Source organism: Rhopalosiphum padi, chromosome 2 (genome assembly GCF_020882245.1).
Source record: "Rhopalosiphum padi isolate XX-2018 chromosome 2, ASM2088224v1, whole genome shotgun sequence".
Classification (NCBI taxonomy): Eukaryota; Metazoa; Arthropoda; class Insecta; order Hemiptera; family Aphididae; genus Rhopalosiphum; species Rhopalosiphum padi.
The window spans coordinates 42,273,741-42,299,247 of record NC_083598.1 but is presented as its reverse complement, the minus strand read 5'-3'; the positions used below and the strand labels follow the sequence as shown (position 1 = coordinate 42,299,247).

General features: G+C 23.5%; 1 long non-coding RNA gene across 1 annotated transcript; it reads right to left on the bottom strand.

The window, feature by feature from the left end:
• Window positions 1-2,666: 2,666 nt before the first annotated feature.
• Window positions 2,667-4,428, bottom strand: LOC132923403 (uncharacterized). The gene is made up of 3 exons (XR_009661168.1): window positions 4,234-4,428; window positions 3,028-3,081; window positions 2,667-2,804 (listed from the first exon to the last, which is right to left on the bottom strand). It is a non-coding gene; the product is annotated as an uncharacterized LOC132923403 (long non-coding RNA).
• Window positions 4,429-25,507: the final 21,079 nt, after the last annotated feature.

Sequence of the window (25,507 nt, the reverse complement as noted above, 5' to 3'; positions counted from 1 at the left end):
TTTTAATTTTACAAGATTAAATATTTTTCATCAAATTTCAAGGCACCCTGGATAAACAATGTTTGGTGAAGAAAACTTCTTAAAAACATTAAGTCTAGGTTACAATATAATAATTCATAAAGATATAATATAAATGAATGATCGTGGAATTGATTATATTCTATGTACAAAAATATTTTAAAATTGTTTAGGTTTATATCAAGTTATTTATTTATATATTAATTTAAAATATGTTATTATCATTCTAAGGTGTATATTATGTATAACGTACGTCATAGAATATTTTATCACATTTCTAAATTTGAAATTATATATTTCTCTTTGCTTACGGAGATCAGAACACTATTAATAATTATAATAATTATTGAAAATATCTGACATTGGATTCCACAAAATAACAACATTATCCTTTTTGTACCAGAAACAATCACTATCTTTGAAAATCGAATCATTTTTTTGTCCCAAAAAGTGATGACAAATAAACAAATCATTATAAAATCAATACATACAAATTTAAACCAAGAAAGGGAGAATTTAACTTTTCTAAATAGAACCTCGTGCAATGTTTTTTCAAAAAAAAAAATAATAAATTAATAACATTATCATGTTTTGTTGCATATATAGTTTACCTTTAAATATTGTTTTAAACATTAAACCTGTTGAAAAATTGATTAAATTATTATTAAATTCTAAAACTTTCAATGATACCATATTGACACCTTTATTAAGCATTGATGGGAAAACACGTTTTCATTTGTGTGAACCACGTTCAATTTTCATGAAATTAATGTTATGAAATTAAAATTGTATTATTTATGAATGCCTGTCAATTCATAGTTATAGGTAATTAATTTCCTGTATAACATCTTATAGTGTTAAAACTTCGTTTTATTTTTTATTAAACGAAACGTTTTGTAAAATTTTATTTAGTAGTAAGAATTGATATATTAGAATTAGAAATTATTAATCATGTGTATAATAAACCACGTATACTCATACATTTCTAAGTAAGCTATATCATCTCTGAAGAATTATTTTTACAATCATTTATATGAAAAATTAATAATTAATATCTATTTAGTATTTATAAATTTATAAAAAAAAAGTAACTTAAAGTACTTACTTATTTTTCATAGACATTATATCGTTTATCAAATCACCCTGAATAAGCAAAGTTTTTGCTTGGGGAGAACTTCTTTATATAATATTTTATTTTAAATTCAATTTATGAAACATAATTTTGCGTGTTATAGTATTTTATTTATGATTCTTTTTTTTTCTACCATTAGCAACCACATTTAATTATCAATACATTTACCAAAATACTAAAAATAACTTTCCCATCATGATCATTGCTAGTAAAGTTGAATATTTTACTTGTACTTTTGCCCAAGAAATATTAAACAGTTGTAAATCAAACTAATATTTTCATAATTCCATAATAATAATGTTTTATTTAATATACATAATCTATATTTACAATATCAATAAATTATCATAGAGTTTGATAACTAAGAAGTATATATTCATCAATAACTGTTAAAAATTGTATTTTGATAAAATTAATGAATAAAATTCTTAGAAATGTATAGATGATATTAAAAATACATTAATTATTGTTTAAAATATTGTAATAATACCTGTAGGATTTGTATTTTTTATTTCACTCTCTGGGGCTGTAAGTTTAAATATTTTATTTTAAATTCAATTTATGAAACATAATTTTGCGTGTTATAATATATTATATTGTATTACTCCTTTTTTTCTGTCTTCTACCGATAGAACTACATTTAATTTTTAACACAGTTTATCAAATATTCTAAAAATAACTCTCCCATCATTGCTAGTAAAGTTGAATATTTTACTTGTACCTTTGCCCAAGAAAAATTAAACAGTTGTAAATCAAACTAATATTTTCATAATTCCATAATAATAATGTTTTATTTAATATACATAATCTATATTTACAATATCATTAAATTATCATAGAGTTTGATAACTAAATAGTATAAATTCATCAATAACTGTTAAAAATTGTATTTTGACAAAATTAATGAATAAAATTCTTAGAAATGTATAGATGATATTAAAAAGACATCACAGTTAAAAATATTGTAATAATACCTGTAGGATTTGTATTTTTAATTTCACTCTCTGAAGCTGTAAGTTAAAATATTTGATTTTTAAATACAACGTTCTTAACTGTGACAAATATTAATATTCAAAAATAATAAACATCAATTTTTTATAAAAATATTTTCTTAAATCGCTGTATGTAAATCTAAATTAAATTCATTCTTGTATTTATAAGCGTTCGAAATTTTAAATTTACAAAATTGAATAGTTTCATCGAAAACTAAATCGAGTTTATTTTGTAAAATCCAATACTTTTTACATTTAATATTAAATATCGAATATCAAGGCACCCTGAATAAGCAAAGTTTTTGCTTGGTGAAACCTTCTTAAAATCATTAAGTCTAAGTTACAATATAATAATTTATAAGGATATAATAAAAATGAATGATCGTGGAAACTTTAAACTATCTTACATAATGTATATTTTGATTATATTCTATGTACACATTTTTTTTTATAACTGTTTAGGTTTATATACTTAAATTATTTTATTATTTGTGAACGTAAAATATGTTCTTATCATTCTAAGATATACCTATATATTATTATGTATAACATACGCGTCATAGAATATTATATAAAAAAAACACATTTCTGAGATTTAAATTTTTATATTTTTCTTTGCTTACGGAGATCAGAACAATATTGGTATGGAGACTTTGGAGGATCTGTAATAAATGAAAATTAGTAAGTTATTTTAGTTGATAACAATATTTTTTTACGTAATAGTTATTATATAATGAGTTTGTAAGAGTTATATTCAATTGATTATTTATATAAATTATTATAAAAACAACTACATTCAATAATTATAATATGTACACACGAGTATTCTCAGTGTGTCCCAGTATTTCATTATATTAAATTAAAATAAAATAAATAAATACTTACCATCCTTATCAAATGCTTGCTCTTTGGTATAATTGAAAAATGTTATTACAATATCTAGAAAGTTTAATACATATTAATTTATTTTTTTTATTGTAAACATTTATACTATTATTTAAAATAAAAAAAATGTTTGTAACTTGTAATTATTTTTATTGGTATTATAAATAAGTTGTTCTTAGCCGCAGCTATCTACAACTACGGATATTTACAATTATAAATTATTAACTACCTATTTGAACATTATACTAATAATGATAATGGATTGTAACTATCTAAAAAAAAACATTTATATAGTAAACTACAATGATGAGTGACGTAATAATAAGTTTTTTTTTTTATTTATTTAAACTCACAATATGTCAACATATTACATGTTATAACGAAGTATTATTTATATAATAACAAAACGGCTAAAAGAAAATAATAATAATGTTGTTGTGGAATGAAAATAATAGATATCTATTTTAGAGAGAGATAACAATAATAATTTATAAATTTTAAATTAACAAAATATAGTCCTTAATAACGGTAGACATGGTTGGACGTTATAATAAGTTATAACAATGTAGCAATTAAATAATAATAATAAATTATATAACATCATGTAAATCAACATTTACAAGTTTTAACAGATTTAATTTATAAACATTTTAGATATAGTTAACTATGAAGGTCATACACCCTGCCACGTTTTAATCTATTTTTAGCAAATGTATATGTAAGATTGTATTAGAGTACGCCAAATGAGCTGAACAGTAAGTTATAGATATAGAAGATTAAGCATTGGGCTTTTATGTGGTCTTAGATTTCTTAGATTTGGAGGTCTTTATTTAGGTTTTTATTCCTTATAAACCAGGGTGCATTTGTTATTCTTCTAAGAGCTTCGAATAATTGAAACTCCTTTGATCTCCACGCGTTTAAATAAAATATATTTTCTATAGGTTCCTTTCTAATCCACTATTCCACTGTATTAACTTGGATATTACTATTAATTTATAATCATTGCTTTGTCCTAGAACATCATAATTTTAAAAATGATATACATACTATAATAGGAATAAAGAAAAAAACATATGGGTATATTATTAGCATATTTATTTGCTGGCATTATTAATCAACATGAAAAAGCTAAATTATTATATACTTAATTGTTAACACAATGTAAACTAAGATACGTAATTCACGATAACAAATTTAAAAACATACCGTCGTAGCTTTGTTTCCATTCAAGTATTTCCAGATTTTTCACAACCTTTAGAAAGCTGGTAGAATCATCTGTAATAATTAATATTTAAATTTCAGTCAACTGCACTCACAAAATATCTACAATAAATCATGAAATAGAAATATTTATTTTAAAGTATTTTTAATTATTATAGACATTGATAAATAGTGACTCCATATCTGTACGTGATTATTATGGAAACTATCATCAAATAAATATTAATCTTCAAAAAAAGTATGTTAAAACGTGTTTTTATAAGAAATGAGTTCCAAAATATTGGTGTAAGTTTGAGGTAGATAGAAGAAAATTGATATTTCTAATATTTCACTAAATAGACGTTTATAATTTAAACCATCAATGTTATCATAAATTATTTGATCTCTACATATTCATTAGGACATATTAGGTAGGTAGCCATTAATATACACTTGCTAATTTTCTACATTCCACAACGTATTAGACTGCCACAACACTTAAATATTTATAATTAATACATTTTATGGAAGACCAATGTACTTATATTACTGTTATTATTTATGTTAGGTATCTAAAATAAGTTATTCCTGGATAATTTTCAATAAAATTATTAGTTTTCGGATGTCATTGCACAGAACAAGTTGTTCTGTGGTAGTGTGTTCTTTGTATCATTATATTAATATAAAAACTTACTATTAATATAGTAATAAGTTTCTTATAAATTATCACATTTGATTATTGTGCTATTCAAACACAGATTGTAAACATTCATTATAAATAAATAAATTTATAAAATGTTAGTTAAGTCTCTTTAAAATACGTAATTTAACTAACATGTAATTTTAATTTATAGATTAACATAGCTAAGCAACTTACCATATTGCATCACATCACAATAGTTTTTATATCCATCATTAACTATAAAAATGTTGAATTTCAAATAAATTAATATTTAGTTGAAGGTTAAATAGTTTAAAACGTAAATTGATTTTTAATATGTAAATTAGATTTATATGTTATTATAATTATTATAAAATAGTTAAACTTATTTTATCTGAATAACATAGAAACAATATTTACAAAAATTGAATTTATAACAAATAGGTAATTAAAAAGTTGCAGTCAATATCATAAACTTATACTAACTAGGTACTTACTTTCAAGCATAGACGCATTTAAAGCATCTACAAATTAAATATTGGCATTATATGTTCCAAAATATTTGTGAATGTTTGAGGGAAATAGAATAAATTCATTTTAAAATTAAAAATATAATAATTCGACGTTCCTTACCAAAGCAATCTAAACAAAATAACACAGTGTTAACTAAATTAATAAGTACTTCACCCACTGTTTGTGGAAAAAAGTAAAAACCAAATGCATTTTAATTTTTAAGTATACGGCCTGGGGAATACCTATTATTTTTTTTTCTTTGGGGAGGGGTGAGTTAAATAATTATTTTTTTCTCAACTATTCAAAACTAAGAGTTAGAAGTTTAGAACAACCCCTCTCATAAGCAGACTTACAATATTATTATGCTTTGTATAATTATTTGTTAATACTTGTCTTAGGTCTCTTAGGAGAAAAGAAAGATTGATAAAAATTGGATTATAGACGTATATCTATGCCTTTTTATGAAATCAGAACTACTAACGTTACAAACTTTTTTATAAGTTATACACAATAAATTTAAAGATTAGTTATTGTTTATTGTTACAAATACCCATTTAAATTTACAAGACGTATACTAATACAAATAATATAACTGTTATACGATGTGAAAACAATAAATAATTATTGTTATTACGCAAATATAGAATTTTTTTACATTAATATAATACAATAATTTAGAATTATAATATGTATGCAAATTTAAATTAATTTACCAATTGTCTTAGAATATTATTAGTAAAGAATAAAATATAAGTCTTTCCAGTCTTTGAATAATGTTTTTTTTATGGTACGTGATTAAAATAAAAATATATTATATTTTACCTGTATAGTTTCATATGTATTATCTATATACTTACTTTCAAAATCTAATAAAATATTTTTTTTTAAACTTAATTATGTATAAGTTATATTTTATTAAGTTCATAATAGCCATAACGATTGATTATTTATTATTTTGTTACAAAATTTCATTGTATTATCATAAAAAATAATATTATCATATTGTATCATTATAAAAAGAATTAAGACCACTTAAAATTTTAACACTCAATAATTACTAAAATATGTGAAATATAAAAATATTAATATAACTTAGTTAAATTTTATATTTTAATTTAAAAATAAAATTAAAATATCATTGTTAGTTGTTACCTTTATCGTCAGCATCACTAAAGTTTATAATTGATATCACTTTCACAGACAATGTTATTAAAACTTTATAAGAAATCATAGTTATTGACGGGAGAACTACATAATACAAGCATGTACCTATATATTAAGTTGCAAAAATAGAATATTATTATTATCTAAAATAGTTCGACGTTAAAATTTGGTGTTCATTTATTTTAGTAACAGCTGAGTATACATTTACAATACACGTCAGACGTATATTAATATATAATTTCTAGTAACATAGATGACCTAAAAATATTATTTACATATTACACTATAAAGTATTAGGGTCCAACACGCTCCGTGAATAGCTCGTAGACAAATTAAGAAATGATAGGTTTCTGACATGACATTGTTTCTCAGACTACGAAATAATTTGTTAAAATATATTGTAATATTAAATAGGTAGGTACTGTAATTTAAATTACTAATATCTATTATTCCTAATATCAAAAATGTGTACTATATAGGTATATATATATATATATATAGGGTATTATTAGAAATAAATTTATATCTAATATAATATAAATGAAATATAATCCACTGAAAACAAAACTCGCAGAAGAAGTTGCATACAATTTATTAAACATTTATACGACTTTTGGAGCACCAGCCATATTATATTCAGATAACGGAAGAGAATTTGTTAATAAGACTATAAACGAACTTCATGCTATGTGGGGCGATGTGAAAATTGTTCATGGGAAACCTCGACACATCCAGAGCCAGGGCTCTGTCGAACGCGCCAACCGAGATGTGCAGGATATGTTGGCTACGTGGAAGTGCCATAGTAGTTTACCCTGCTGTAATAAATAATCATAAATAAATAATAAATGATAATTATTTAATTTAATATTTTATAATTATTGCAATATTTAGCATCATTGCCTTCTTTGAACTAACGTCAATGACTAGTCATTTATGACAATTCCTTGCTAAATCAGGCATTGTCGTTGTTGACTAGTCATTGCCAACATTAACTGATTATCATCTTTTCCGGTAACATATATACACAATTAAATATAGCTAACTAATATACATTCAAATATACTTAATTTAAACCAAAACGTATACGAAATTACGGGAAAATACGACAAGCTACAACCTGATAATAGTACCTATCCCGATTCGACGTAGGGCGAAATATAAAATATTTTATTTATTATTATTAACGAACATATTATAAAGTATGAATTTGAGTGAAAGACTACTCGTATAACAAGTTTTCATTATCATTAATGATCGTTATCCACCTATTTATCTGCCTAATAGGTACTATACAGACATATACTATATAATATGGGATAACACAAATCACAATGGTATGACATTTATATGTACGAATGTACGATATTGTAATTTGTTTATTATTCACTCTGTATATTTACAGAAATTTAACGATCAAAAAGTGTACTAATAAAAACATAGATAGTAAATAGGTACCTTATCAGCAGTTTAGTATATTTTGAATGTTTGAAGTTACAATATGGACCTCTTACAGCCAATGGGAAAGACCATTGCTTATAAATACTATATTTATAATCAATGGTAAGACGGCATATTCACAAATAAATAATTAATAAATATAGGCAACAGCAATCCAAGACAGTTGTTCTTTAGGAAAGTCTAAAAGTATATTTTATACGTAAAACGGTGAAACAGTGAATAGTGAATATTCTGTAGAGATTGAGGAGATAGGATTCTTATAGTCAAAATCAAGAAGAAAACCTATCGAACTCGCTTTTTCACTGTTAATGATAATGAAGTTGTCGGTCAATAGTAATATTATCGTTAGATATTGTCAATATGACGATTTCTTGGATTAAAGATACAGTAGATGACGAACCGACGACGTACGTAAAATCGTGGTTCTTGTGGCTGAAGCCGTCGGACGTAGGACGACAGCGGTGCAGGATCAGAGGTCCGAGAAAGAGGTGGCACGGAATTTAGATAAATTAAATCGCACACCCAATTTCTACTATCACGTGGCCCGACGGTGGCGGTATCACAATGGCCAGTGGTACCGAAGAGCCGGCGGCGAAATAGACGCGTTTAATGTGGAGTAGGTTGCCATGAAGCGGTGGAAAACTTATGCGTCGCAACTCGGGCGGAGACTGACGCATGGCCGAACGCAATCGCGGGGACACATAAAAATAATACGGCGACCGATAGAGCAGCCAATCCGAATCGCAAACGGTATTTTGCGATCGTACAAAAAATACTGCAATATCGGTGTGGGAGATGTCCTGACGATAAATTGTAAGAGTAAAATAGAAATATCGTGTGATGCGGCCATATGGAACATATCATCAATGGTCAGCACTCGGCATGTCTTTGAGTGCAGTGACAACGTCTAGTTGAGATGGCACGACGAGACTGGACGAGATCCAAATACATACATTATAGATATATACACGGACTGCAGCCGGGTGGTGACATCAATGACATCGTGTCGCACTGACTAAACAGATCACCGCACCGCTGACCTGTGAAAAATCTCCGTCGCCGACGGACCGTATCGCTATCGCTGTAATATTAGGTACTGGGGTTATAAGGTGACATCGTTAACCTACTTATGACTTATCACTTATTAGGGTATAGAACCGCCTCTTCTTCTATACATGCACGTCATTGCCGTCGCGCGTGTCCACAATAACCGGTGCGCTGATTATTCGTGGTGCGCCATTGATGAGTATTATACATACCAAAGATCGCATCCATAAATATGAGATAATAATAAATTTAATAATGCTGTTGTCGTTTACCTCGATACAATAACAGTGAATTCGACATCATCAATGTTGGTTGGTTGGTAGACTTCATACAATGGTATGCTAATAAGTAATAATCAAGCTTTTGTTTAATAAACTAATGTTAATAATTAGTGCTATTTAATTCATATTTTAAATATCATATATTTAAGTACTAATAATAAATATATAATTTATCAGCAACCATTAAGCATTTACACTAAAAAATAATATTGTTTAATACACATCAGAAGTCTTAATGTTATATATTTTAAAATACAATAAAAGGTAATTGATTAAATAAAATTACAATACACAACTATTTGAACTATTTATTGAGACCACTTCATGTCTTCATATTTTCATCCTTGAAATGTATTTAGAAACTCGATGCTGGGCTTATATTGTTCAATACACCATTCTTTGATGGTCAAATTGTTTGCTACTTTATCTAATAATACAAACAAGATTACATTTAATATGCCATTCAAAATGTTTTAAGAGTATTAATTCAAGTAAAATATATCATAATACCTATTTTATAAACTGTATGTTAGGTCTTAATTATAATATATAATAAAAGTATAAAACACTACTCTACGTAAAAACAATAAATTATTTTTATAGACATTTACATTTTGGAATTTCAATTTTGATAAAGCTGTGTATTTAAACAAAAACATTAAAATTTTAATGTTTGTCGGAATTTACGAAAATAATAAAGATTAAAAATAACTTCCTTTTATAACTTAAAACTTTTTGCCAATATACATATTACTATTTACTATACCTACACCAGAGGCGTAGCAGGGATTATTTTATGGAGAGGGCTAAATACTTTTAACTTGAATTATTGATAATCAAAAACAAAAGAAAACAAAAATACTGATTACATATCATTGTTAATTTGCCGTTAACGTATTTAATATTTTAAATAATTAAAATTTGTAAGACAATTTTTATATTTAAATTTAAATATTGCAAAACAATATAAAAAATACGGTCTATGGGGGAGGCTATAGCCCCTTTAGCCCCCCCCCCTCCTTAGCTACACCATTGACCTTCACGATGTATATGTCTAGTTATTATCACGTGGGAAATATAAACAATTTATTTTATGGTTGGTTATTTACCAACATAATATTACCTATTGTATTTATTTATTTGTAATGTTTGAATATAGTCGATGTAGATACAAATGCAACCGTATATTCGAGTACCTACTTTGTTATTACACTAATAAAGATGTATTATAATTTAAAATTAATAGTATTATGTAAAAGTTAAAATAATTAAAATTACTATTATAACATTATTATATTATTTAACTATGGTACCTCATTTACATACCTTTCATTCTTCCAATATAAGCATTGAGATATATGGAGTATTTTATATGAATTTCTAGAAACAAAATTGTTTACAACATTTTGGTGAGGAGGTACTGTGAATAGTGAAACTACACTATTGTGAATTCTGTTATTTCATTTTTTTTATATTATTTTATTAAGTACTAATAAAATTATGTACTATTAAGTAGACATTTATTTATTGTAAATGGCGTACACTAATATATATTGTATATATAAAAATATATCTGTATGTGTTTATTTTTTTTATTTAGTAAGCTTTGCAGTGTAATCGATATAAGTCCTTACATTTTATGTCATAAACTGATTATTTTATGAAATAGAAAACAACTAATATTATGGTCAGTGTAAACCTCAATCTCAAAATAAAATAAAAACTTACTTAAAAAATAAAATAATTGGTACGCATATCCATCTTTAACAACAAAAATATAGGTACGTTATTTAATATGCTGCTATGAATTATATACTAATTTTGGTAATTCTAATATTAGTAATTAATTCATCGCAGTACTCAAAATTGTATACCTACATATAGCATGATATTCAAAAATGAGTAGAAAATTAAATTATACTTTATATTTTACTTTGTTATTATTACCTGCTAAGAAATAATTGTCAGGCACTATTGTAAGATAAATACGAATAACTTTAATTAACAATTTTTGATATGTCTAAACTAAAATTGGTTCTTAGGATTCAAAGAGTCAAACTAAAGTATACTATGCACTAAAAAAATATATAATAATTTTCTTACTGGAATTTATTATTTTAGTGATATTGGTGTATGGATTCTCTAATAAATACAAAATAATTGATATTAATCATATAATAGTCCATATATTACTTATATTTTTCATTTCAATTCATAAAACTGAAATTTAATTGCCAATTTTTAACATTTGATATGTTAAACTTTAAATATTTATATTATTCTGATTATTATTGTATATGAAGCAAAAAGTTCTGTCTTTACATATAATTTAACATATTAAGTATTCAATTTTTCAAACCACCGACAATGTATGAATACTTAAAACATTTATACAGGTTTTTATGAAGTAAAAATGTATGCGATGTCAATATTTTTAGGTTGAAATTTAAATTCAATGATACAGCATCTTTTACTAAAAATTATTCAGACTCCCAATCAGTCTTTAATCTATATATTCTACCGCTACACTTTAATTATTATATAATTGGTTTTTAATTATTATCCTAATATATTTAATATTTATAGCATATGATATCAATTTATATAAATAAAATCTTTCTGAAAAAATTGTAAAAGAGTAAAAAAAGATAATATCATTAAATTAATGAAAAATGACTATGCATATCTTTCAATTTACATTAATAAATATATAATGTATATAATTAAATAATAAGTCCCCACGAATAATGTGGGGAACAAAAAATCTGAAGAAATTCGTATGGGTTACATACAAGTTCGATAAGAGTTAAAATATTTTGAAAATTTTAAGTAGTCAGAAAATGATAATATGAACATTTGATTTCAAATATATACCTATAATCATTCATTATCAAGTTCTTAAAAAAATACAGTTGATTTGTGTAAAAATTTTTGTTTTTATTTATTTCATTTTTTGTTTTTTCCTATTTTAAAATTATTGGCAATATCTTTTATATTTATACTTTTCCAGAAAGTAGTGATAGAAAAACAAAACAAATCATTATAAAATCAATACATACACATTTAAAACAAGAAAGGGTGAATAAATTTATAAATAGAAACTCGTTCTTTTTTTTGCAAAAAAAAATAATAAATTAATAACATTTTCATTTTTTGTTGCATGACTAGTTTACCTGTATAAAATAATGACACAAGTATTGAACCTATTGAAAAAATGATTTAGATATTATTAAATTCAAAAACTATTGATGATACCATATGGTTATAGGTATCATTCTTAAGCATTGATGGGAAAGAACGCTTTCATTTTGTGTGAACTCAGTTCAATTGTCATGAAATTAATGTAATGAATTTAAAATTGTATTATTTATGAATGACTGTCAAATGTCAATTCATAGTTATACGTAACTGATATTTTGTGTAACAACTTGTTGTTAAAACTTCGTTTCATTTTTATTAAACGAAATGTTTTGTGATAGACTTTTGTAAATTTTTATTTAGCGGTACAAATATTAGAAATGATATTATGATAACATATCAATATCATTAATCTTAAATAATAAATAGCGTAACTCGTATATATCTGAGTAGGTACCTATACCTGTGAAGAGTTATTTTTACAAAAATGTATGAGAAAAATGAACAATTAATAACTATCTACTATCTAAAGATTTATATAAAAAAAAAACCAGAAGCTAAAAATATATATTTACCATTCATTGACATTAGTATTATACATTCAAAATTTAAGATATATATTTTATGAACCATAATTTTGTGTGTCATGATATTTTGAATATTATTCACTATTTTGTGACTATATAACTAATAGCGATCAAATTTTTTTTATTAATATAATTTACCAAAAATACTTAAAATAACTTTCCTATCATTGCAACTAAAGTATATTTAATATATCAAAGAATTTGTATATTTTACTTGTACATGCTAGAAGAAAATCAAAATATTATTCTCACAATTATATATTAATGTAACTATTCTATAATATATTTAATCTATATTTACAGTATTGATAAATCATCATAAAGTTTGATAATTACAAAGTATGTATTCCTGAATAATTCTTATAAATTATATTTTAGAAAATAAAATTAATACAATTTTAAGAAATGTATAGATGATTTCAAAAATACATAACAGTTTAAAATATTATAATAATACCTACCTTCAATTTTTTTATTGTTTTTTTCACTCTCTAGAGCTGTAAGTTTAAATATTTTATTTTTAAATTCAACTAATGAAATATAATTTTGTGTGTTAAAATATATTATATTTTATTATTCCTATTTTCTGTTTTCTACTGATAGCAACCACATTTAATTATTAATACAATTTACCAAAAATAGTAAAAATAACTTTTCCCTCATCGCAAGTTATATTAAATAAATCAAACATATCGTATATTTACTTATACAGTTTAGAAAAATTTAACAGTTGTAAATCAAACTAATATCTTCATAATTACATATTAATGTATTCTATAATATACTGAAAATGTTTGTAATTATACCTGCAATTTTTGTATTTTTACTTTTACTGCTTAAACCTGTAAGTTTAATTATTTTATTTTTAAATACAAGGTTCTAAATTGTGACAAATATTAATATTCAAAAAGGATAAACATCAAGCTTTTACAAAAATATATTCCTACAACGCTCTAATTCTATCTAAAATAAATTCATTCTTGTATTTATTAGTGTTGAAAGTTTTAATTTTACAAGATTAAATATTTTTCATCAAATTTCAAGGCACCCTGGATAAACAAAGTTTGGTGAAAAGAACTTCTTAAAAACATTAAGTCTAGGTTACAATATAATAATTCATAAAGATATAATATAAATGAATGATAAAATAAGTTCGTTGTGGAAACTTAAAGCTTTCTTAAAAATGTACATTTTGATTATATTCTATGTACAAAAATATTTTAAAATTGTTTAGGTTTATATCAAGTTATTTATTTATATATTATTTTAAAATATGTTATTATCATTCTAAGGTGTATATTATGTATAACATACGTCATAGAATATTTTATCACATTTCTAAATTTGAAATTTATATTTCTCTTTGCTTACGGAGATCAGAACAATATTGGTAATTATAATAATTATTGAAAATATCTGACATTGGATTCCACAAAATATCAACATTATCCTTTTTGTACCAGAAACAATCACTATCTTTGAAAATCGAATGATTTTTTTGTCCCAAAAAGTGATGACAAATAAACAAATCATTATAAAATCAATACATACAAATTTAAACCAAGAAAGGGAGAATTTAACTTTGCTAAATAGAACCTCGTGCAATGTTTTTTCAAAAAAAAAAATAATAAATTAATAACATTATCATGTTTTGTTGCATAAATAGTTTACCTTTAAATATTGTTTTAAACATTAAACCTGTTGAAAAATTGATTAAATTATTATTAAATTCTAAAACTTTCTATGATACCATATTGACACCTTTATTAAGCATTGATGGGAAAACACGTTTTCATTTGTGTGAACCACGTTCAATTTTCATGAAATTAATGTTATGAAATTAAAATTTTATTATTTATGAATGCCTGTCAATTCATAGTTATAGGTAATTTTTTTCCTGTACCTATAACATCTTATAGTGTTAAAACTTCGTATTATTTTTTATTAAACGAAACGTTTTGTAAAATTTTATTTAGTAGTAAGAATTGATATATTAGAATTAGAAATTATTAATCATGTGTATAATAAACCACGTATACTCATACATTTCTAAGTAAGCTATATCATCTCTGAAGAATTATTTTTACAATCATTTATGAAAAATTACTAATTAATACCTATTTAGTATTTATAAATTTATAAAAAAAAGTAGCTAAAAGTACTTACTTATTTTTCATAGACATTTATATAATATATTCAAAATTTAAGATATAGTAACTAACAATAATTTTGTGCGTTATGATATATTGAGTATTATTCACTTTTTTCTGTCTTATACCCGATAGCAACCACATTTTTTTATTAATACAATTTATCTAATATACTAAAATAATTTTCCCGTCATTGCAAGTAAAATTGAAAAATATTTAATATTAAATATATCAAACAAATTGTATATTTTACTTGTACATCCTAGACAAATTAAACAGTTGTAAATCAAATTAATATTTTCATACTTGCATACTATAATGTATTATATAATTTACTGAATCTGTTAATCTATAGGTATTATCAGTATCGTTAAATTATTATAGAATTTGTTAATTACGAAGTACATATTCGTTAATAACTGTTATAAATTATATTTTGACAAAATAAATGAATAAAATTCTTAAAAATGTATAGATGATATTAAAAATACATAATTATTGTTTAAAATATTGTAATAATACCTGTAGGATTTGTATTTTTTATTTCACTCTCTGGGGCTGTAAGTTTAAATATTTTATTTTTAAATTCAACATATGAAACATAATTTTGTGTGTTATATTATATTATATTGTATTATTCATTTTTTCTGTCTTGTACCTTTGCCCAAGAAAAATTAAACAGTTGTAAATCAAACTAATATTTTCATAATTACATAGTAATAATGTATTATTTAATATACTTAATCTATATTCACAGTATCGATAAATTATCATAGAGTTTAATAACTAAGAATTATGTATTCGTCAATAACTGTTATAAATTATATTTTGACAAAATAAATGAATAAAATTCTTAGAAATGTATAGATGATATTAAAAAGACATCACAGTTAAAAATATTGTAATAATACCTGTAGGTTTTGTATTTTCGATTACACTCTCTGGAACTGTAAGTACAAATATTTTATTTTTAAATTCAACTTATGAAACATAATTTTGTGTGTTATAATATATTATATTGAATTACTCCTTTTTTTCTGTCTTCTACCGATAGCAACTACATTTAATTTTTAACACAGTTTATCAAATATTCTAAAAATAACTCTCCCATCATTGCTAGTAAAGTTGAATATTTTACTTGTACCTTTGCCCAAGAAAAATTAAACAGTTATAAATCAAACTAATATTTTCATAAATCTATAATAATAATGTTTTATTTAATATACATAATCTATATTCACAATATCAATAAATTATCATAGTTTGATAACTAAGAAGTATATATTCATCAATAACTGTTCTAAATTATATTTTGACAAAATTAATGAATAAAATTCTTAGAAATGTATAGATGATATTAAAAAGACATCACAGTTAAAAATATTGTAATATTACCTGTAGGATTTGTATTTTTAATTTCACTCTCTGAAGCTGTAAGTTAAAATATTTGATTTTTAAATACAACGTTCTTAATTGTGACAAATATTAATATTCAAAAAGAATAACATCAATTTTTTATAAAAATATTTTCTTAAATCGCTGTATGTAAATCTAAATAAAATTCATTCTTGTATTTATAAGCGTTCGAAATTTTAATTTTACAAAATTGAATAGTTTCATCGAAAACTAAATCGAGTTTATTTTGTAAAATCCAATACTTTTTACATTTAATATTAAATATCGAATATCAAGGCACCCTGAAAAAGCAAAGTTTTTGCTTGGAGAAACCTTCTTAAAATCATTAAGTGTAAGTTACAATATAATAATTTATAAAGATATAATAAAAATGAATGATCGTGGAAACTTTAAACTATCTTACATAATGTATATTTTGATTATATTCTATGTACACATTTTTTTTTTAACTGTTTAGGTTTATTTTAAGTTATTTTATTATTTGTGAACGTAAAATATGTTCTTATCATTCTAAGATATACCTATATATTATTATGTATAACATACGTCATAGAATATTATAAAAAAAAAAACACATTTCTGAAATTTAAATTTTTATATTTTTCTTTGCTTACGGAGATCAGAACAATATTGGTATGGAGACTTTGGAGGATCTGTAATAAATGAAAATTAAGAACTTATTTTAGTTGATAACAATATTTTTTACGTAATATAAAATGGGTTTGTATGCATTATATTCAATTAATTTATTATATAAATTATTATAAAAACAATTACATTCAATAATTATAATATGTACTTACCATCCTTATCACATGTTTGTAATTTGGTATAATTGAAAAATGTTATTACAATATCTAGAAAGTATAATATTTTTATCAGAACTGACTTATTGGTCTGATGTACAATATGAACTATAACAATTATAAATTATTTTTATTTATTTTTGCATAAAAACGATAACGATAATCATAGAAGAAAATTAATCACTGGTTAACAATCCACGCTAAATATTTTAACGAACGGGAAGGATACAACAATTAATTGAAATAATGAATTACACTGGGTGAAGTAGCATTATATTTACTATGCTCCCACAGTCCCACATCATATTCCAAAATTACTCAATGAAAAATACAAAGTTAAAAGAATATGTCAAATAACGTGAATACCTGAAATCATATAACATCCAATCCACTTAAATAGGAGAGGACTTTGACAACTATATATGTAAAGATATGACTGTTATAAAATATACCTATCAAAACTAAATTGAGACACAACTCGACTACCCTATGGAATATGAATAGCACCAAAGAGAATCCAAAAACAACGAAAATAGGTTGATCCCCATTCTTGAAGCTGAAATTATAATATGAAAAACCTAGAAAAATGCATAGTTTTAGCTCAACTCTTTGAAAACTGCTATACAACAGAAGTTGAATGCACAAACTAGCTAGTCGTGCAGACTGCCACGTTTTCATTTATGTTAAGGCAGATGTATATGAAGATTGTAATAGAGTAAGCAAGATGAGATGAACAGTGTGTTATAGAAGATTAAGGATAGAGCTTTTATGTGGTCTTTGATTTCTTGGATTTGGAGGTCTTTATGTAGGTTTTTATTAACTGTGAAGGGGGCTAAATTTGTTCGAGTTTACTGGAGTCAGGGAGATGTCATAGACACATAGATGTTGAATAGTGTAGAACCACGTTGTGATCTTGAGGTACACAAACAGATATATGTTTAAGGAATCAAGGAGGAACTATCGTTTATTTTTACGGATAACTACCTATATTCAATAAAAATGAATTAATAATATTGAATAGAAGTATTTATGGATTTTAATTTATACAAAAAATCATCATGCCAAACTTGCAAATGAAAAGTTTTACGCCAGTGCGGAAAAGAAGAATGGTGTTGATTTTTTAGTTTGGTAATCTTTTTGTTACTTTCTATAGGTCATATCCTACCGCGTGCATGATTGCATAAGAATACACAGTAATTAAGTACTAATTAGACTTATTTGTTGAGTAAATTTAAGAATTTTTTATTTGCAGGGTTCCTAAAGTTGTAGACTAGCGATATGTGTATGTCGAGTAAGTAGTCTCATTAAGGCAGTAGTTCTTATTTGGTGCTCAAGTCCACGGAAGGACCTATAACAAATGTTCCACCACAATCTTAAAATCAGTAAGTAAAATATTAAAAAATGTATAATATAATTACTGTTATATTTTAAGGCTGTGTTCCGTGAAAACCTTAAACAATGTTGGGTGTTCCGTCATTCGAAAAAGGTTAAGAATCACTGTATTAGGGACTTGTATACTGTATAGTATATAGCGTGTTAGCTATAAATTGTTGTAATTTAATGCAGTTCGGATTATCTTTTCTACTTGTTCCCTTTTTAATCCACTGTTCCACTGTATTTTTTTCGATATAACCATTAATTTATAAATCAGCACTTTTTCCTAAATCATAATACTTTTAACAATCATAATATGCAGACTACAATAGAAATAAAGAAAAAATATAGGTACATTATTAGCTTAATCGTCATTATTGTTCAACACGAAAAATCTCGATTATTTAAATACTTAAATATTAACACAATGTAAACTAAAATACGTAATTCACGATAACCATCATAAAAACTTACTCTCGTAGGTTGGTTTCCAATGAATTTTTCGTCTTTTTTCCGCAACTACCTTAAACTCCTCAAAATTATCTGTAATAATTATTCTTTCAATTTCAGTCAACTGCACTCATAAAATCCTATGTAAACCATGAAATAGAAATATTTCTTTTTAAAGTATTATTAATTATTGTATTATAGACATTAATTAATTGTGACTCCATCTCATGTATCCCGGTTTGTATATTTATATAGAGTTCGTTTTATTTGTTCAAAGTCTATATAAAAATACATCTCTAATGTATAATATAAAAATATCATACTATTTTACTGTGACAGGTGAAGACATTTTTATGTTCACGTTTATTTACATTTTTACGAATAATAGTCTGATAATGAACTGGCAGATATAGTAGTCTAGTCAGTCAATACTAAGATGAATATTAATAGCAGTGGCGAATGCTGATGCGGATTTATGGACATGCTCATTTATCACAATCTATTATAATAGTTCTGTTTAATTTATAATTAATAAATAATAGTGTATTCATTTATAAATAAAGTCAAATCTTATTTCATTTTCAACTAATTTTTCTGTTACTCATTTTTAAATATTTTAATACCTAGTATTATTTCAAACGATAATATTCTGAAAGAAGTCAAGATAGATTTCTTGTTTCCTGTCCTTGAGTGGACATATAATATGTTTTAATTCTTTTGAAGGCTGAAAATGTTATTCCCGCTGATGCTGTTGAATTGGAATAATTGCAACTAATTTCGATAGTATAAATACTTCTTTCAGCCCTAAGTTTAGTTTATTTAAATTCATGTATTCGACTATTTTAAAAATTGATTTATCTTTAATTTCTGCTGAATTGTACAAAACATGTGGATATCATTTTTTACAGCTTCTCTAAACACTTAAGGTCAATAGAAGAATGTACTTTATTATGTTTTGATACAAATCAGCATTAAATAATGAAAAAATCCACAACTTTTCCTAAGAATCCTTTGATTCAAATCTACTTATAATTTGATTCAAAACATTATCAAATATTTCACTAAATAGACGTCTAAAATTTAAGTTAGCAATGTTATCATCAATTATTCAATGTACGTATTTGTTACAGAGCTCACCTAGCCTATTAGGTAGACATACACTTGCTACTTTTCTACATTACACAACTTATTAGACGGACACAACACATAAATCCTAAAAATTCATTAGTTTCATTGACGACCATTATTGTTTTTATACTACTGTTATTACTTATATAGTTATATTAGGTACCTAAAAATAGTTTAGTAATTTTCAATAAAATTATTAGGTCTTCGGATATCTTTGTAAGTTCTAACACTATGTTTATATAAAAACTTTCTAATAGTATAATAATAAATCTCTTATAAATTATCACATTTGATTATTGTGATATTTTTATACAGGTTGTAAATATAATAAAAATAAATAAATAAAATTATAAAATTGTATTAAAGTCTCTTTAAAATATGTAAGATATGTCATTTAACTATGATGTAATTTTAATTTATAGATTAACATTGCTAAGCAACTTACCAAATTGCTTCACATAACAATAGTTTGCATATGCATCATCTATAAAAATGTTGTATCACAAGTTAATTAATATATAAGTTGAACGTTAATTAGTTTAAAGCATAAATTTATTTTTAATTTGTAAATTAGATTAATTACAAATATTTAAAAATAGTTAAACCTATTTTATCTGAATAGCATAGAAACAAGATACACAAAATTTAATTTATAACAAACAAGTTATCCAACATTTGAAGTCAGTATCATAAGCCTATACTAACTAGGTACTTACTTCCAAGCCCATACGCACTTAAAGCATCTACAAATTAAATACTGTTATTTTATTATGTATAATATTGAAAAACATAAAACATATTTAAAATAAAATCTTTTATGAAAACTATTTTCTAATAAATATTAATCTTCAAATTATTTATGTTAAAAATGTTTTTAGAATAAATAAGTTTCAAAATAGTTGTGAAGGTTTTAGGGATATAGGATAAAGTTAGAGGGATGCACGAAGTTGCTCTATGAAATTCAAAAAAATGGTCACAAATAGGTCTAAACAAGTTCCAAAATATTGGTGTAGGAATAAGGTAGACATTGATGGAGCTAACTCGCAAACATAAATAAAGATAGTTCATAAAAAGATGTTAAATGTTTATAAATGTAGATTTTTTTTAAATTTAAAATTTTATTTTATTACATGATTTACATTGATCTTATTCTATCTTATTGTATAGAATCCAAAAGGTATGCAAACAACGTACTATTTATTAAATTTATCGTGGTTAAATGGTATAAATAAATTTTAAAATGAAAATTTTAATAATTTGACGTCACTTACCACAGCAAACTAAACAAAATAACAAATTTTAATTAAATTAATATAATAAGCGCAAATGACATACAAATAGAGATCTTCAAATTAATTTTTATGTCACCGAATGGATATAACTAAATAAATAAGATATATTATAATATTATAATTTATTGTTCTCTAAATATCTTTTATGTTACAAGATCTAATTTTTAAATAACGAAAGTTTTACGTTACACAAACTTTTTATTAATTTACGCACAGTAAATTTAAAGACTAATAAATATTTTATTTATTTCATACTTTTATCTATTTTAAAAAATGTATATACTAAATATGTAGGCTTAGATGCAATTAATATTAATATTGCAAAATATACCTTATTACTGGCCACTTTTAAATTCACCGTGATAGTTACATAGATATTATGTCTGAATTTTAGCAAAATTAAATATATATATTTAAGTATCTATAAGCGAGTTTAGTATTTCACACTGATTTGTACTTAATCATGAATATTTTGTATTAAAAAAAAAAAAAAATTCTGTTTCTGTCTTTGAAAAATGGTTTTTTTTGTGTTATGGGATTAAAATAAAAATATAATAGGTTTTACCTATATGATTTAATATTTATTATCTATGTATACTTACGTTTATAATCTAATAAAATAAAATTTTTAAATTTAATTATGAATACATTGTATATTATGATTTATGACCATATATAACCATTATGATTAATTATTGATTATTTTGTAGTAATATATCGTTGTTATTTATAATAAAAATAAATGATCAGTTAAAACTTTAAATTTTAATAAATATATAATAATAATAGACATTACAATAAAATTAATGTTACATATTATTTTTATTTTAATATAAACTCCTTAAAACTATTAATTAAATTAATATAATAATTAATAAGCATGAATGACATAATACAAAAGGAGATTTAAATGTTTTAAAAAGATATGTCACTGAAAAGATATAAGTATTTAACTGAAGTTACGTACATAATTATTATAATTTATTGTTATTCAAAATGTCTGTGTTTTTTATGAGATCAGAACAACTAACGTATTACATAACACAAACTTTTTATTAAGTTATACGCAGTAAATTTAAAGACTCATTACTTTATTTATTTCATATTTTTAGTTACTTGATTATTGAATTTAAAAAAACTATATAAGTTAAATTTAATTAAAACTATAAACGTTTTATTATATTTAATATAACTATTAAATATATAAGTTTAGATGCATTAAATCACGTGTAAAATATACCCTACTGACCACTTCTCAGTTCACTATGGTATATATTATATATGTCTGCATTTTAGCATAATTACATATACAGAGTGTAGCAGATATAACTGACTTTGTTCTAATTTTATTAATATTTTCAATTTTTTTTTTTATTTATCATGAAGAGACCCTAGCGCTAGATGTATAATTTAAATATTTTATGTTTATTTTTTAGTACTGAAAATAAAAAAAAAATTTTATTTTATTTTAATTTTTTTGGATAAAATTAAAATAACCAATTTGTGAATCTGATTATATAAGAAAAATTTTGTTGGTAAAAAATATTTATCTAAGTCAAGTAGTTTATTTTTAGAATTTTTAAAATAGCTATAATCTTTGATTAAATTAATTTGGAACATAATAACTTTTTGAAAAATATGATATTTGAAAATTTGCTAACAAGAGTATATTTCTAAAATTATTTACTCATCATATAATATTAACAATTTTTGTCATACGTTTAAGTCTATCCGTTACACATTATCTATTTCACACTCATTTTTATTTAATTAAGAATAGTTTTTCTTTAAAAAATAAAATAAAAATGCAATGTAATTGTTTTTAAAAATAACATGGGTTAAAAATAAAAAATTTACCTATTGAAATATCGATTCGTAGATATTATTTTTGTTGAAAAATAAATATATTTTTTTTTATTAAACTATTGTACTTTAATAAACGTTTTTACGGTTTATTGTTACTGATTTCTAATTTTTTTTTACCTTTATTTAATGCAACAAGTTAGAATTATAATATATGTGCATATTTAAATTAATTTATCAATTGTCTTAGAATATTATTAGCGCGAAGAATAAATAAGTCCTTTGGGTCTTTGAAAAATGTTTTTTTTATGGTACGTTATTATACTTATTTTTAAATATTAAAATTTAGATATCACAATATCGATTGGTAGATATTATATATTTTTAAATAAACAAATTTTAGATTCTGAACGGAGTGATAAATGTATTGATTTTACAATGATGTGTGTTTATTTTTATTTTTATTTTTTTTCTATTTTTTTATTTTTTATTTTTGTGTCTGTCATCACTTTTATGAGTAGTAATAATGACCTACTCTCCATCTCTACTATACAGCAGAGCGATACCCACCTGCCCACTTTTATTTATTTTATATTTCGTACTTTAATAAACAAACCCATTCAGTGTTTATTGTTAATAATATTGAAACTTAATATATTGACGTTTTCGCACAAATCTTATAACATCATATAACGATGTGGAAAAAATAGGTAATTATTCTTATTACCCAAACGTCGATTTTTTTTACATTAATGTAATACAGTTTTCAATGATCGTATGTATATTGTATGCAAATTTATAAATTTATATACTGATTGTCTTAGAATAATATTAGTGTAGTATAAATATGTCCTTTCTGCCTTTGAAAAACGTTTTATTTTATGGAGCATGATTAAAATTAAAATATATTATTTTTAACCTGTATAATTTAATATTTATTATCTATACATACACTGATACACTACTTTTAAATTCTAATAAAATATTTTTAATTTAATTATGTATACATTATACTATATTAAGTTCATATTAGCCACTACGAGCGATCATTGATTTTTTTTTTACGAAATGTATTTTATGAAATGAGTATAAGACCAGTCAAAATATTAACATTTAACTATTAAAATATGTAAATATGTAAAATATAAAAATATTAATAGCACTTTATTTAAATTTCATGTTCTAATTTAAATATAAAATTAAAAATCATTGTTAGTTGTTACCATTATAGCCAGCATCACTAAAGTTTATAATTGATATCACTGTCACTGACAATGTTATTAAAACTTTATAATAAATCATAGTTATTGATGAGAAAACACAAAAAACTACTAAACACAAGCATGTACCTACAATATTAAATTGCAAAAAAAAGAATTTTATTATTATCTAAAAAGGTATGATGTTAAAGTTTGGTGCTTATTTATTTTAACAACAGCTAAGTATATATTTACAATACACGTAGACGTTTATTAATATAAAATTTCTAGTAACATAGATGACCTAAAAATATTATTTACATATTACCTACGTTTACACTGTTACGTATTATCGTTTAGCACGCTCCGTAAATAGCTCGTAGACAAATTAAGAAATGATAGGTTTCTGACATGACATTGTTCACTAATATTAAATTCTCTCATACTACGATATATTTTGATAAATATTATAATATTTATTAGATGCTGTAATTTAAATTACTGATATTCTATTATTCCTAATATCAAAAATGTGTACTGTATAGGTATATATATATATATAGGGTATTATTAGAAATAAATTTATATGACAATGTTAACTGACTTTTCACATATTATATTACAGACAATAATTACAATACATAGAAACAAATTGTTAATATTTGAATTGGTAAGTGCCAAGAGGTAAGACTAAAGATTTAATTAGTCAAAACAAAAAATAAGTAAATGATAAAACAACCGTCATTTGATTTTGATTTGAATTTGTTGCAATTTTTGTACCAGTTACGATACATATTTTTGTTTTAATCTTAA